Raw genomic sequence first — 15,268 nt, 5'->3', positions numbered from 1 at the left:
AATGCCCTTTTGTTTGCAATGACCCTTAAATACTCTTTAGAAGACATTCTATTACAGTCTTCTTATCACATATTTTTCCTTACAATCTGATTGCTCTCAGAGGTAAGAACTGTCAATCTGTAGATTATCTCCTCTCCCCCTACTCTGAGGTCGTTGCCTGCCTTGAGGTGGAAGGGCGACATAATGTCCTCAAAATAGTCAAGTGTTCAAGAGCAAATAGAGTTGGATCATTTAAAGCATCTCTCAGGTTGTACATAACAGTAATCTTTAGTTCCTCCTACGCGTACAATACCCAGACCACTGGTAACAGATTGGATTAACACTCCACACAGGGAGCAGAGCATCAAACCTCTCTAACATATAGTACGTGATTTTAACTGTAGCAGAACAAGGGAACAAGTTGGATTCTCTTCGATTACAAGCATGACCTCATGATTGAGCAGGTTTCCTATCATCTAGCACCAAGGAAAACAAAAGCATAACTCACACTGAAGACGGAAAGCAATCGTTTGGCCAGAGACAGGTCATGAAGCAGCATTCCTAGACAGTACTGCTATCTGTCTAGGAGATATATATATATCTCTCTCTAGACTATACCGACTAAAAACCGGCTATCAAATACCATCGAGACCCTCACTCGGTGTTGTAAACTTACCAATACGTTACCAACGCACTGGTCACGCTAGTCAGACTGATCAACTGACATAAACTGATGTGAAAAGAATGTTTCTGGCGACACTTAAGAGCCCAGAATTTTAGAATCGTTTTTTCTAGTAGTTATTTAGCAATAACCAGTGACCTTTGTCAAATCTGAGCCATAATTTCAAGTCACTTCATTCTGTAGTTCCTTTTCAATTCCAAGGAGGTAGTATAATGTGTTTGCAGAACCACTCTGCAAACATTTAAATGTTCATGTCTGCTTAGGTGGTGGACTTGGTTTTTTTAATATGGAAGTAATACTTGAATTCGAGCTATCTTGCCCATCTAATATCCTTCCTTTCATTACTATGAACAGGGCAGCACAAGTTCCATTCAAACCAGTTAATCGTGACTTCTACAAACAGCTGTGATCCAGAAAAGCAGTGAGTTGCAACAGGTACATCAGTCAACAGACCATACACACACACACTTATAAGAAGCACTCAACGCTTCAAACAATACAAAAATCACAATAATATAATCATTCTTACAGTAAAATAAAGCAGTCTTCTCAGCCTCTGCACTTAATCCATATAATCTACATTTTAAAACAAGTATATAGCTGTAAATACAATTATTCTATTGAAGGGAATTATAAAAATGAGACTGCAACAATTACTTTTAAAAGTAGCTATGTAACATGAACACCTGCATTCAGTTTTTTGCAAAACTTAGACTTTAAACGTACATTTGGATTAAGTTTCCTCTATTTTGTGCATTCTACCACAAACACTACTCACCAGTTTTAGACTAGACTTGACATTAAATTCTCCTCTTAATCTACGTAAGCCCAATCTCCCTTAAGGACCTTACTCAGCTTTCCCTACCACTGCACTACTAGCCCCAAATAGAAACTGAGAAGTGATAATCACTCTTATCACTGAGCAGACTCTTAACAGGCACGCGTATTTTGACGCATTTCTCTTTCTAGTCCCATCAATGGTAGCATCGTGTTCCTGCAAACCCATCAGTGACGTTTAAAACAGACACTCAACACGTCTGTGCTGGCATTAAAAAAAAAAATCCACCAAGACAGTGGCAATATACTCAGTAATTCCACACTTCTTTGAATGTCACAGTGCCCTAGTGATCCAGGACACGTTTGGGCACAAACACTGGCCAACAAATTTCACCAGGAGAAGACAGCTACGTTTTTGCAACAAAGGAAACATCGCATCCTTCAGCAGCAAAAGTGAACATTAAACAGAGCTGTAAGAAAAAGGACAGGGGAGCCACTTGTTTTTAAGACTAGCCATGCATCCTACTTTTAACCAGCCTCATTTTCCTTGGATACACGACCCGTACACTCATCCATAACAGTGACTTATATTTCTTTCCTTAAAGGAACACTAACGCTAGGTAAGAGAAGAGGGTGAATATACTTTAAGAAAACAACCTTAGTGTTCAGGAAAATATTAGCTCTCATGTACAGTTATACCAGCAAAATGAAAAAACTGGAGTGTTCCGTACACCAGAATCTTAAAACCTGTTAGTAAGATTTCCCAGACTGCAGAGATGGACTACAAAGTCCATCCCAAATATGTTTTGGTGTTCTTGGAGCTGTTAGTGTGGGCAAATGTGACAACTTGATGCTCTTTCTTATACAAAGATGCAATTTAAGCAGCTGCAGCTACTGAAATATTTAGATAAGCAAGAAAATAGAGCACCACAGGTAATTTGGGAGACTGAGAAATGGTGCTGCCAGCCACGTTAGGTAGAATTCTTGGGGAAAGGCAGGGAATGGGAACATCTCAGTATCCACATGAAATCCACACACAAAGCTGTTGTACAGCAGAGCTGCAGAAGAAAGAAAGAAGCCATCATCACTTAATGACAATTTTTTTAAAGGAGCATTTTTCAAAAATTTGGGAAGGGGACAGCTTTCTCAATCCTCAGTTCTAAGTGTATCCTCAAACGCCCAGACGTGTCCGTTCAAGAAGGCAGTTCCTCGGGTCAAAACTCAGGTTTCCTTGTGGCCTTTGAGCAGGAATCTGCGGGAATGCAAGACCCTCAGCTCCACCTCCACCTCTAAAGAGGTGGCAAAAAGTTTGTGGCGTGTCATTCAAAACAAGACTCATTTGATTCAGTTATCTCAAGGGTGGATCAAATAAGCAGATCTATCCTCTGCAGTCTCTCTCCTGTAATTCCCAGTCTAAATAGGTACATGGATGGATCACTTCAGGATCTATTCACTGTTTTCATCTGCAAGCAAAAATGAAGCTTTCACAACTTAACATTCCAGCATCACAAAGCATAAGATTCATGAAACAAATTTAATGTTTTCTTTGATTTTTATTTATTTTTAAATCCAACAGCCAGAAGCTAAACGAAATAGAAAGGCATGTAAGATGCTTTTCCATAAGCCTGGGAAACTTGAGCAACTTGATAAAGAAACCACCACTTTAAGAACAGTTAATAACATACAGCTTGATATTTCATCCTTCAAAGACCAATTTGTTTTGAAATCCCTACCAGTAAAATTTAAAAAACAGACACCTTCCCTCCTCCCCTAGTCTTTTTTTTTTTTTGCCATTATGAAGCAACCTTATGCAGACAAGACAAAGTCCTAAGTCTAGAAGTTAGCTAATCACATTCTTGTCTGTCAGTTAGCACATGCTGAGCAGATATAGCCCAAATATTTAAAAATATACAAAGCTATCAAACTGTAGGAGAGTTTGCTTCCAAAAATGGATTTAACTATCCCATAAACACCCAGCATTGTTCTTCCCGAACTGATAGCTTCCCCGGAGGACTTCAGTGTCACATCCCCATCACTGGGCTGCCCTCCGAACAAACTGGAGCAGATGCATCAAGCCCACTCCGTTCATTTCATTCATGCCTTTCCACCTACATTAAGCTGTTCTGACAAGCCAGGACAAACAGCGAGGCTCCCCAGCACGTGGTGTGTGGTTCTGCGGTGCCAGGGGCCGGAACGGAGACAGGCAGCAAGGGAAACAATTGTTCGGCTCAGAAAGACTCAATGAGCTTTTCTTGGCTCTTTCCATTTATCCCTGTACTTCCCTTCTGGTTTCTTTCGGTCAGGAAAGAGCTATCAGTGATGTTTACATTATTCATAAAACAGAGATCTTGGTCATTCATGGTAAACCAGGTACAGGTTGACTCTTTCACTAAGGTAGTTAATTTAAAGGAGCATGAATTACACACAGACTGTTACTACCCTCTTTCCATACCTCTATCTAGGTGCCTTATGTAAATGCAAAAAAACCCAACCCAAATCCAAAACAACTCCCCACCCCCAAGATTAGCTATTGTACCAAGCCACAAAAAAAAAATTAAAAAAATATCAAAGTTCATCAGTAAAAAACGCCTACATTCCTTTTGCAATTTTTTTTAGTCAAGGCTTAATACCTACTCAGAATCCCTAATGAGGAGTGAAAATACATTTCTGGCACCTAATTAAATCTTAAATTTCAACTGGGTTGCTCACACACCTGTTGAGTCTACTGCTATCAAGTAGAATTAACCTAGTCCAAGTGCCAGGGAACCTTTATGCAAACAGAAATCTTCACATAGTCTCTATCTTCTACAAAAAACTAGACACACAATGATAAAGGTCAACTTTAAACTGGATTTTTAATTAAAAAAGTTTAGTCTGTGAGCTGCTACACAACTTGAGAGCTTTTCCCTCTTCAACAACATAAGGAAAATATAATCAATAAAGAGGAAACAGGGAAAGACTGGACACTTCACCTACTACAGACAGGTTTCAATGGCTTTCTGCATATCCTACCGCTAGATCCAGAAATTCTACGTAGCTATATTGCAGGGATAGTAGCGGCTTGTTGCTTGGTTTTTTGAAACTACAGTACGTAGCTTTTACCCAAAGAGATGCACTAAAAAGCACACTAGACAAATTAGTAGCCGTGAACTGTCTTCACGTGGTGCGACCTTAAAACGTACAGTCTCGACAAACTTCAGAGTGCTGCTGAATTATAAATAGCCTGAATCCCAATCAAGGTAAATTCTCCATCTGTGCTGAGGTTACACCAAGCAGCATTTTATCAAGCTTTCCAAACGCCTGAAAATTTGAAGGGAAGACACTGCTGCTCCCAGCCTATTATTCCGAAGAAGCAGCAGCGCACAGAAGAGACAAATGTTCTTCTGTGTGCATTTCTGCAGCATATGAGAAAGGCTCTGCAAGCCTTTTCGGCAAGGTTAATGAGGGGTCATCAGAGGAGAAGCTAGCAAGACGGCGCTCTGATATTCAGTGCTGTTAATGGAGCTGAGGCTTTGTGGGCTGCAGTGTTCTCATCCTGAAAAAATCTAGCAGCTAAGAGGAAAAACGGGCACAGTGACCATTGAGCTAGATGAACAAAATATCAACAAAGAATCCACTGAGCTTAGAAATCATCCAGCGTTACCAAGTTGGTACCTAGAAATGGCCATCTACGTGCACAAGAACAGCATCTACTTTTCTGTGTCAACACATACACCATTTCAGACCTGCCAGTGTTAAAAGACTAGTTAGAAAGAGAGAAAAAGGGAGGGGAAGACTGTTCAAAACGCATCCCTGTACAGCAACAGACACGAAACGTGATCAAGAATCTCCACAGATCCTTCCACCAGTATACCTTTGTACAACCCACTGAACACGAAAAACTGATTAAATGGAGCTGAACAGCTGCTGTTCCAAAAGTATGCATGCAGGGTTTTTTTTTCTTTTAACAGTAGTGCTTCTCAAATGCTCAGAGCATTCAAGCTCGCTGCTTGAGAGCTTTATTGTATAATATAATGTTTGCAGAGTTACATAAACCTTTAGCTCACCACAGAGTTAGGAATCAGGTCTGCACACCTAATGGAAGACATGTCAGTCTTCAGACAGTTCCTGCTTCACGTGTGCTTCCTGCTACAGCTCTCCTACCTTCCAACAGTTCAACTTATCACAGGCAAGTTTCGACAGCCTCTGCACAAGATTGTAAGGCTCGATTCCGAAATTTGCACTTGATAATCATCTGGAGGCTCTCGGCACACTGGGGAAGATCATCAGCTGCTGAGATTGCCAGCTGCTCAATGAAGAGTTGAGAAAAGCAATGTGTTTTTAAAACTGTGGCTGCTAAGGCCAGCGAGTGCCAGACCAGGATCCTTCAAAGTGGGACCTGAGAAGTCACTGGATGAAGAGTCACCAGAACATAGCTGTCAATGCTCCCAGGCTGCGCTCCACACTCGGAGTCATCTACTAAAACATACCGCCTTACTACGCGCTGTTTGTTCTTCAGATAAATCAAGTATTATTTTTACCCCAAAAGTATATGCATCTGTCAAAAGACAAGATTAATTTTTTTTTAAAAAGGGAGAATGACCAAACCAAAAAGCTACTTGCCAAAGGCAAGAACAAAAAAAGAATTAAGGCTTCTGTGTCATAAAGTTGCAATGTCTAAAATCCTCTTTAGCTTTCAGAAGGCTAAGTGTCTCCCAACCTTGAAACTCCTTAGCTATCCCTCCCAGATCCTACACCCCCAGAAACAGCTCTGCAAAGACTTCTAGAAGGTTTTTAGGAAGAAAGGGTTTGCTTCCTTGCTGCTTCAGTGTCACTTCCTCAGCCACGCTTACGGAATTCAGAAATCAAGATCAATCTCTGCATCTGCATGAAGTCACACAGTGTGGGGAAGGGAAGAATATAACACAGACCCTCTTCTTGGCATTAGGCTGCAGGGTCCCAAAACAATCCCTTGCAATGGAAGAAAAGCAGGTAGTATCACGACAGAAGCAGCAGTAAGCGAATTTGAGGATCTCAGTATTTCTCCATTCTGGATGCTGGTAACCAGTACTTTTCAGTCCCTTTCCTCCTTGTCTTAGTTTGAAGACAGAAGACCAAGTTCCTGAGGATGGGTAGTGGAAGTTAATGCTTACTGAAAATACAACTTCACATTGCTGCTTGGCAAGTCTCCACAAGAAGAATCAATTTTACATAAGCTACAGATAACCTTTGTGGAGTATGCAAATAACCTTGAGAAAGATAACATGAAGTATAATATCTACACAATATCTAACCAATGGAAAAGAGTAGGCTTCAAACAGTTATCTATTACACCTTTTAAAGTTCCTGAGTAAGGGTAAATTTTTTTTTTTTGGTAGGCTTCGTCTTATACAAGGTATTCAAATTGCTTTGAGTTTCAGGAAAGTACACAAGCAGTTAAACCACGTGAAAGGTTGGGGGTTTATTCACATTAATTGTGCAGTTTCCTGATGAAAAGGCATCTACCTACATGTTCTCTTTTGTATCTTCATTTCTGGCATTTAAATGCACAATGATCTCCTGAGCAGCACAGCACAAGATTCATTAGAAGACGCGGTTAGTTTATTAAATACACGCCAAAAAATAAAATTGCTTCTTGTCCTTTCTCTTACCATTGATAGAGGTAAGTTACACAACAAACATATGCAAGTTTTCTGCTGCTGCTCAAAGGTTAAAATCAGGGAAGCAAATTACACATATCTTGACAGAGTTTACTTGGGTAAACTGATGGTGGGAGGAAGAAGAGGAAGGAAATGAAACTCTCAATGATCAGACAGAAGGGGGACAGACAGAGGTCTTCACCAGCCAAGATTCAGAGTCTGAAGAAGTTAATTATACATATCCTGAAGGAGTTGATACTTGAGTAAGCTTCAGCAAATAGGAAATACAGCTTTGTCTTAACAAAGGGAGAGCACCTGCAAGTGAAGTCTACGTATGTGACAAAGATACCTCCCCTTTCATCCTGCAATTGTTTGTCAGTTTGGGTGAAGCTATGATCCATCACCACAGGGAGAGGGGGGAGAACACCACCAACAACTATATTTCTGTGATGTGGTCGCTTCCCACTTGCATATGGAGTGGCACCTGTGCCGGCAGTAGTAGTAGCAGCATCTAAGGCACCTGGTGGCAGCAATGCCATAGACTTAACCTGTGCTGGAAGGGATATCCTCAGTGAGAGTCTCCTCGTAACAGCAGAGGCATCAGAACTGAAGTTTGTGCTTGCTTGCACCAAGTTCCAGCATCATTAAACACAACTGACCTGTAACTAGTCACAACTATACCGCCCTGCCAGGTCCTCAGCTACAAGAAGGAAAATTGGCTAAATCCTCAAGTTTCCAGGATCCCAGAATTCACGAGAACATTCAGAACAAGTTTACTGCTAGTATTGCTATTGTTGTACAGGAAGCAGGCAGTAAGGAATAACTGGAACAGGCAAACCCAAAGATGCTTTCAAAAAAAGGAAGTTAGGAACACTGCAGCAGAGGTGAGCTCACTAACCTGGTGAGACACGAAGCCATTCCGCCTCGCTTCCTCACACTGAACGCATGGCAGAAGTGGGATCAGAAGTGTAAGGAGCACGCAAACACAACGTGCATCATGAATGTGGCAGAGGAAAACCACTTTTGTTTCTCTGCAGGACAACAGCAGATCACAAAGCTTGGGACCTTACATAAAGACGAAGCTTTATGTAAGGTCTTACAGCAGCACTGTGGGAATTGTTCTTCCCAGCAATGGCAGAGATGACTACACTGGTGCACCTCGGTATCACGTGCAATACCCGACAGAAGGCTGATGCCCACCGGTCAATGGAGACAGATGCAAGTGTGCTGCTTGGTGCCTGGGGCAGCTGGCGGGACCTCGAGTCCCTCGTGAAGAGACAGCAACAGAGGAGAGAACCTGTTTGACTCCAAAAGGGCTAGAACTGTCTAGCTGGCCGATAGGCTTCCAAACAATTCAGCCAGTGTAGATTTGTAAGTTCCCACTGAAATTAAGAAGCATCAATATGATGTACCTGGCAGTAAAGCACCTCACTTTTCCCAGGAAAACCAAACATCAGCAAAACTGTACCACCTGTGAGTCTCTATTGGATTACTAGCTCATTTTCCAAAACTGTTCTAAGTATATACATTACTACAAGTCTATACTACTCCTCTCCCCACTCTCACAGCAGCACATTCACGGGCAAACAAGTAAGCCAAACTGAAGAACTGAACCAAATCTCACCTCCACAGAAAACAGTGACTGAGACTAATCAGTACATTGCCTAATCCCACAGTTGCCTTTCAAAAACTCAGATTCTTCAGACTACAGTCATGAAAACTACTTAACAGCTTCACAGTAAACTAAGAATTATACTCATACTTTATCAAATCAATTATATATTTTCTTTTGCTCTCCACACAACCAGTAAGACAAAAAAAAAGCAGTAGATATGAAACCTATGGCTCAGACATGACCTCTTCTGGAATCTCTCAGGTCCTCAGGAATCTGGTCTAAGAATGGCAAGCAACTGCTCAGGCTTCAGCCATTTCTATTCTAGGGTTGCTCTAGGCAGCATTTGTGTTTCCTTACACAGCAGTCTGAAAAAATAGATGGCTAAAAGTTTTAATCAGTTTATTTATCCTGAAAGGCTGAACATAAGGGACAGTAATCAAAACGTGGGGCTATACAAAAATAATTGGTACCAGAATAGAGCTCATCTATTTATATTCACTTTAAAATTGCTGTTTGATCCATGGAAGATAAATGGGTAAGTTTGCTACCTGATACCAGTTCACAATAAGGCTTATGTTTATTACATACAGCTTATTACAGAACTGAAGTGCTAGCTGAACTGAATTCTTGATAAGCTATTAACCAGCTGGACCATCCTGTCACTTGGCTCAAATGCCTCATTAAAAGTTCTGAAGCTCACACCAACGCTCATTTTGCACTGAGTTGATTGCTTTGTCAGTCAGAGGGAAGGTACATCCAATCATCTCAGCCTAATTTTACTAAGAAAATCCAATTCTCCATTCAGGGAGGGACACAATAATGCAGGAAAAAAGCCTCCTCCACAATCCACCCCAGTTACCTTGCAGATTTATTAACTCATTGTAACAAAAGAGCTATTACCGCTGCTCTTGTTTGAAGTATTTCTGTCTAAGAGTCCTTTTATGAGTAGGTGCATGTCTAGAACATTAGGGTGAACCCTTAACCTATTCTGATGAAGGTAAACCAAATTTAGAGAATCAAAACATACAATTCCTCATCCCATATACTTCAGAAAGCTATTGGCGAAGGGGAAGGGTGAGCTATATCCACTTTTCAGTGTGCTGAAAAGTTGCACCACTATGCCAGTTAGAAACTATGCAGAACTGTCAAGATGATGCCAAAGATTTACTAATAACAACCAAAGTAGGAAGTACACAAGTACTAATACCGTTCCCGTGCCTCCGACTAGTTCTCTTGCAAAAATCCCAGTATAAAGCCTAAGGGCAATAAACTTAAATTGTCTACACAAGTATTTAAGCAGCAGTCCCTGCAAGGCTGCCCCTGAGCTTCTCCAGCTGTAAAATGACCTCACATCAGCCTACCCTACACGTTAACTTCAACATACCACATCGGTACATATACTGCATATACAGCCCCATTACACCAGTTACTCCTCCCACCTTTGCTTCTGTCCCTGCAAACACATCCAGAAAAGTACTACATGTAACTTATAAATTTGTTGATTCCTATCAGTTACGACAGGATGATATGTGAAGTGTATGCCAAGCACTGGCATCCATCAGAAAATCCTTCCAATAATCACTAGAAAACTCTGTGTCTGACATGTCTCTCTGAGATCCTTTAGAGATTCATCATAAACCCCTCAAATAACTGCCAGGTGGTCAAACCAAATCAAAAAAGGATCTCATGCAGGGGAAGACTAAAGAGTTCCAGAAACAGTGAGTTTTATGGGGTGTCCAAAATTTGTGTTCTAGATGAGGTCTCAGGAATACGTTGCATAAATATTAGTATTAGTACTAGCATTTCACAAACATCAAAGTCCATTGGAGGAGCACTTTTCTTTTAAAGCTTCACTTCATCAACAATGCAGTCTTCCTGTGATCAACCAGAATGCCCATGCTTATCTCAGGCTTCCCAGAAAGGGAAGCAGCAATAATTTTTTCACGCTTACCTGACAGGCTGACTTGTGAAATCAGGTTCCTGCATCACCTGCGTGTTTGTTGCAGACTTTCACAACAATACCACATGCATTAGAGACACTTATGTTTACAAAGCATCGTGTACATCTTCCTTGGCAAACGCCATCCAAGATTACACCTAAAAAGCTACTCTCAGAGTCAGAAGCATTTCAGACTATATCAAACGTACCACTAATATGTACATTTAAAAATATGCAAGTTGTCTTTCACAGAGCAAGAAAATTAAGCACAGTTGAGTCAGAAAGAAGAAAACACTCAAATATTTACCAGTAGGCAAGTGGTAGGATGAAAAACTAAGAATGCTGGTATGATGAAGCATACTCGGCATCTAGAAGCATAATTGGCTTTACAGTTCAAACCTGAATAATTTTGAACTGAGTTAAAATATAAAAGAAAACATAGTGTAATTGAAATGCAGATGGAAGGACGAGTCAGCTCCCACTATCTAAAGCAGAACAGGATACAACACAAAAAACCAGTAACTGTTTTGCTGTATGGTTAGTCAAGGTAATATGCATACTTGGGAGATAAAAGGACCATCTTTATAGAAGCTAAAAAAAAACCCAACCACCCTTAAATGCTGGACTTACTTGCAAGAAAAGGCTCTGACAACTAAAATTTAGTGTTGCAAGACAGCTGAGATGAAAGACTGTCAACAGAGTAATCTCCAAGGTGATTCAAAGCAGAAAGCCAGGGAAAAGTGCTAGAGGAAGTTTAAGATGAATATCCGAGATTTTTTTTCTTGGAATTTGGGGACTACATGTAGTAGTACTGCCATTGGCAAGGCTATTTTGTATTAAGTTTTTCTTCTGAGGAATACTAGTGGGAACACCCTGCACTGCCAGAAGACCAACCATGACCTAGAAGACCTCAGATCCTCACCACAACCTATCTATGAATCAGCTATTCAAACTGTTACAGCTTATCCAAAATGGCTATTTCTCATTACATTGTGCTTTAGTCACAGACTGTCTGTCCTTGGTCTGGTGCCGCTTTATTTCAATTGTTTGAACAAGAACACTGGAAGAATTTCTCAAAAACAAACTACAATATCTGAGGATGTCATGGTCCAAAGGGGCCCACCCTCAATGGGTCATCACAACCTGCAAACAGGCTTCCTTCTTTTCAATTTACCTCCTACTTTGTCACACAGAAGAACTCTACTTGCAGTTCAAAATGAATTTTAGTTGTAAACTAAAGAGCATCATCCAAAAAAAAAGTTTAAAATATTCAAACACTTTCCATACAATGAAATATCTGAGGCTTTGTGCATCGTACACCAAAATTATTAACAAATTATTAATCGTGTTTAACATTGAAAGAGTTTCCTTAGCCAAAAAGTTATCTGAAAACATTTTTAGCACCACAGCTCCGTCTGAAATGCAATCTTCTGTGTTCAGCAAGTCTGCATACACGAGAAGCCACAGAAGCTGGAATTCAAATGGAAGTGGTTTGTCGGAAAAGCTGCACAAGTGTTCCGGTACTGCATCCCTTGCTCCAGTGGCAATAACTACATTTCTGTGGGAATAAGAGTAGGTAAGCAGATTGGAGACATTCCATGTTTCTGTTGGAAGTTGTGTGGTAGGGCAAGGAATTTAATTCAAACAACATCCTGGTAAAACAATTTTAATTGAGTTAAAGACAGTATCATAAAGGTAAAGGACACTCAGACCTGGTTTTAGTCTCAAATTCACTAGTTACAGGTTTACTCTTGCTAGAAAGGTCAGTCCAGAATTGCCTTTCTCTGCTCTTGAGACAACTGAGGCTACACAAGACCCCTTTTTCACAGGCACGACCCAGATCCATCTCTGGACAGGTATCTAATATTCATTTTCGGACTAAGAGCCTTCTACCCAGCTACCAGGCAACAGGATGTGAGTAGCAGCAGGACAAAGTCCATATAAGCAGCAGTCTGGAACACCTGAGAACCAGTTCCTTTGCCCATCTTCTGTTGCCCCTCCCACATTTTCTTCAATTAACTCAGAAACAACCCAAATGCCAAGACAAACTTTCCAATCAAAATCCTAATGTTTGAATGCTTCGTACGTAGAGATATTGATGACAACCTCAGCAATTCCTTCTAAAGAGTTCCAAGTAGCTTGGTAATTTTCTCTCCTTAGGACTCTACGACTACAATATAAAGGAATTTTTCCCAAAGGATGGCTATAACCCAAATAGAGACCTCAGTACTTTCAATGGCCAGCTGTGTAAAACAGTCTCTTGGGAGCCCAATTCTAAGGCCTCTTTTACTAGGGGCTCAAAAGGTGGAAGCGTCATTAGATAGTTTTAAATACTCAAAACATGAGAAGATTCTTAAGACGATTTTCTTGTTACCACCACAGGGTTTTGTGCTCAGAACTTCAATTTCTTAGTTCAGGCCACAAACCAAAGAGGTAGAGAGGGAAGAGAAGTACTTTATCTACTCATTTTCTAACTGTTCACCAAAAGTGAGGGCCAAGTATAAGCACCTGCTGCTGCAGCACCTCAGAAGTACTGGAAATAGGCTTCAGGAGCCAGTAATAATATTAGACGACGGAGTTGTAAGCTTTGAAACTCAAAATTCACAATTCACTACAGCAGCATCGATACTTAACAGCCTGCAACTGTGAAAGAGGGCTAAGACCAAGAGGCTGCCCCGTAAGCAGGAGCTGGACAGATGAACCACAGTCTGAGTTACAGTCCTATCTTCAAAGCTGTTGGCAGGCTGAAAAATTTATGAACAGGCTTCTTCAAAACGAGTTGCACCATATCTGTCCATCAGAAACAGACATGCCCCTCGTGATTTCAGTTTGCAAGTAATAAAATCCAGACTGCACTGCAAACAAAGAACGGCTTGCTCTTGCCCTGAGCACTTTGGCTACAGAGGCTGCTAGTTTTTTGATGCTATTTTCATCTCTCCTATGCTTCCAACACATGTTGGATCTCTCACAAACTTTCTTGTCATTTGCTATTTCAAAGTATGCTTTCTCAGCCAGGCCTGGTTCGTAGAATCATCTGGTTGGAAGAGACCCTCAAGATCATCGAGTCCAACAGTTCACCCTGCACTGTCGGGGTCCCTAAACCATGTTCAACACCAAATCCACACGGTTTTTAAACACCTCCAGGGATGGGGACTCCACCACCTCCCTGGGCAGCCTGTTCCAATACTTCACAACCCTCTCGGGAAAGAAATTCTTCCTGATACGTGACCTAAATTTCCCCTGGCGTAACTTGAGGCCATTCCCTCTCGTCCTGTCATTCATAACGTGGGAGAAGAGACCGACCCCCATCTCCCTACAACTTCCTTTCAGGTAATTGTAGAGAGCGAGAAGGTCCCCCCTGAGCCTCTTCTTCTCCAGACTGACCAGTCCCAGCTCCCTCAGCCACTCCTCACAGGACAAGTTCTCTAAACCCTTCACTAGTTTCATTGCTCTTCTTGTTCCTGGTCACCTTCTGCTGAAGGTTCACAGAACCCATCTGTTTGGCCCTGCATCTGCAGAGCAAATGAATGCTCAGTACACACCAGACCGAGATAGCACAAGCGCTTTCGGTGTACTAAATCGCTGACTCAGTCCTAACAACTCCATTTCAGAATTAGTCACATGTACAAGGCTGTAAGGTGGAACCTGAAACATATCCCATTGTGAACTCTGCTTATCTCAACCGACTTCGCTATGCTTGAGCCTAAATATGGACTTCACAAGAGATCTCTTGGCAGTGATCGGCTTCATAGAAATAGGGTGCTTTTCTCCGAAATTCACATTCTTTCCAAAGACAGATGGTGGAAAGAGATGGTATTGTAAGAACAGAGTGAAATCTTGAGACCACAGAAAAGACTACAGCTACGAGTACCCAGAATTTCATTTTTAAAAACGGAGGGAACAATTTCCAGGTAATCCAAGGGATAACTGCCTTTTCCTACTGTAAGTTCCTGCCAAACCTTCCTTCCAAAGCGCTTGCAAGTTTCCATTTCCCAGGAGGAGCAAACAACATTAGACATAGCACAGACCTGGCTCTGAGCTAATTAAAAAAGAATTCCCACACAACGTGCTAGATACTAAACACTAGAACAAAACTAAATGCAGTCAAGTACTACTCTGATTATAGCTATGTTTAGACTGTTTAGACTTTTTGTTTCATTTACATACATGTCTTTGAACTTTTATTTTTCCCCTTCCTCTGCACAGTAATGACTATCATCAGAAAAGAAAAACAAAATCCCAAACGTTTCTTTAACTCTTCAGTCTATACAGCAACAGCATTTGCTGATGGCCTTATTTCACCTAAACCCTGAACTTCAAGAGTCCAGTTTGACTGAAAAATCCAGAAGGTATTTAAAAAGCCAGACTGTAAACATTCCAACTCCTGTATTTTAAAATACATTTGACAGGGAAGGATAAAGATAATTGCCAAATCTAATAAAATATCTATCTACACTCACACTCTCCATTCTATTTGCATCATTTTTCCCCTCAAGGCTTGTGGGAAAGCAGACAGATTTTGACAAGGGCATTTACTTCGAAAATAATTTTTAAAAAAGTCACTTTGCAAGATCCAAATTTACTATAATTAAAGCCTTTTGAACAGTATATTTTCATGGACATTTGGCAGACTAACTACAACACACCGGAACCAAAGC

General features: G+C 41.0%; 1 protein-coding gene across 1 annotated transcript in view; it reads right to left on the bottom strand.

Annotated features, from left to right (window-relative positions):
* Nucleotides 1-15,268, bottom strand: part of WNK1 (WNK lysine deficient protein kinase 1) — a 106,754-nt gene that overhangs the window by 70,368 nt on the left and 21,118 nt on the right.

The sequence above is a fragment of the Tauraco erythrolophus genome, chromosome 4, assembly GCF_009769465.1.
Source record: "Tauraco erythrolophus isolate bTauEry1 chromosome 4, bTauEry1.pri, whole genome shotgun sequence".
Lineage (NCBI taxonomy): Eukaryota > Metazoa > Chordata > Aves > Musophagiformes > Musophagidae > Tauraco > Tauraco erythrolophus.
This window is presented reverse-complemented; position numbering and strand designations above follow the sequence as displayed.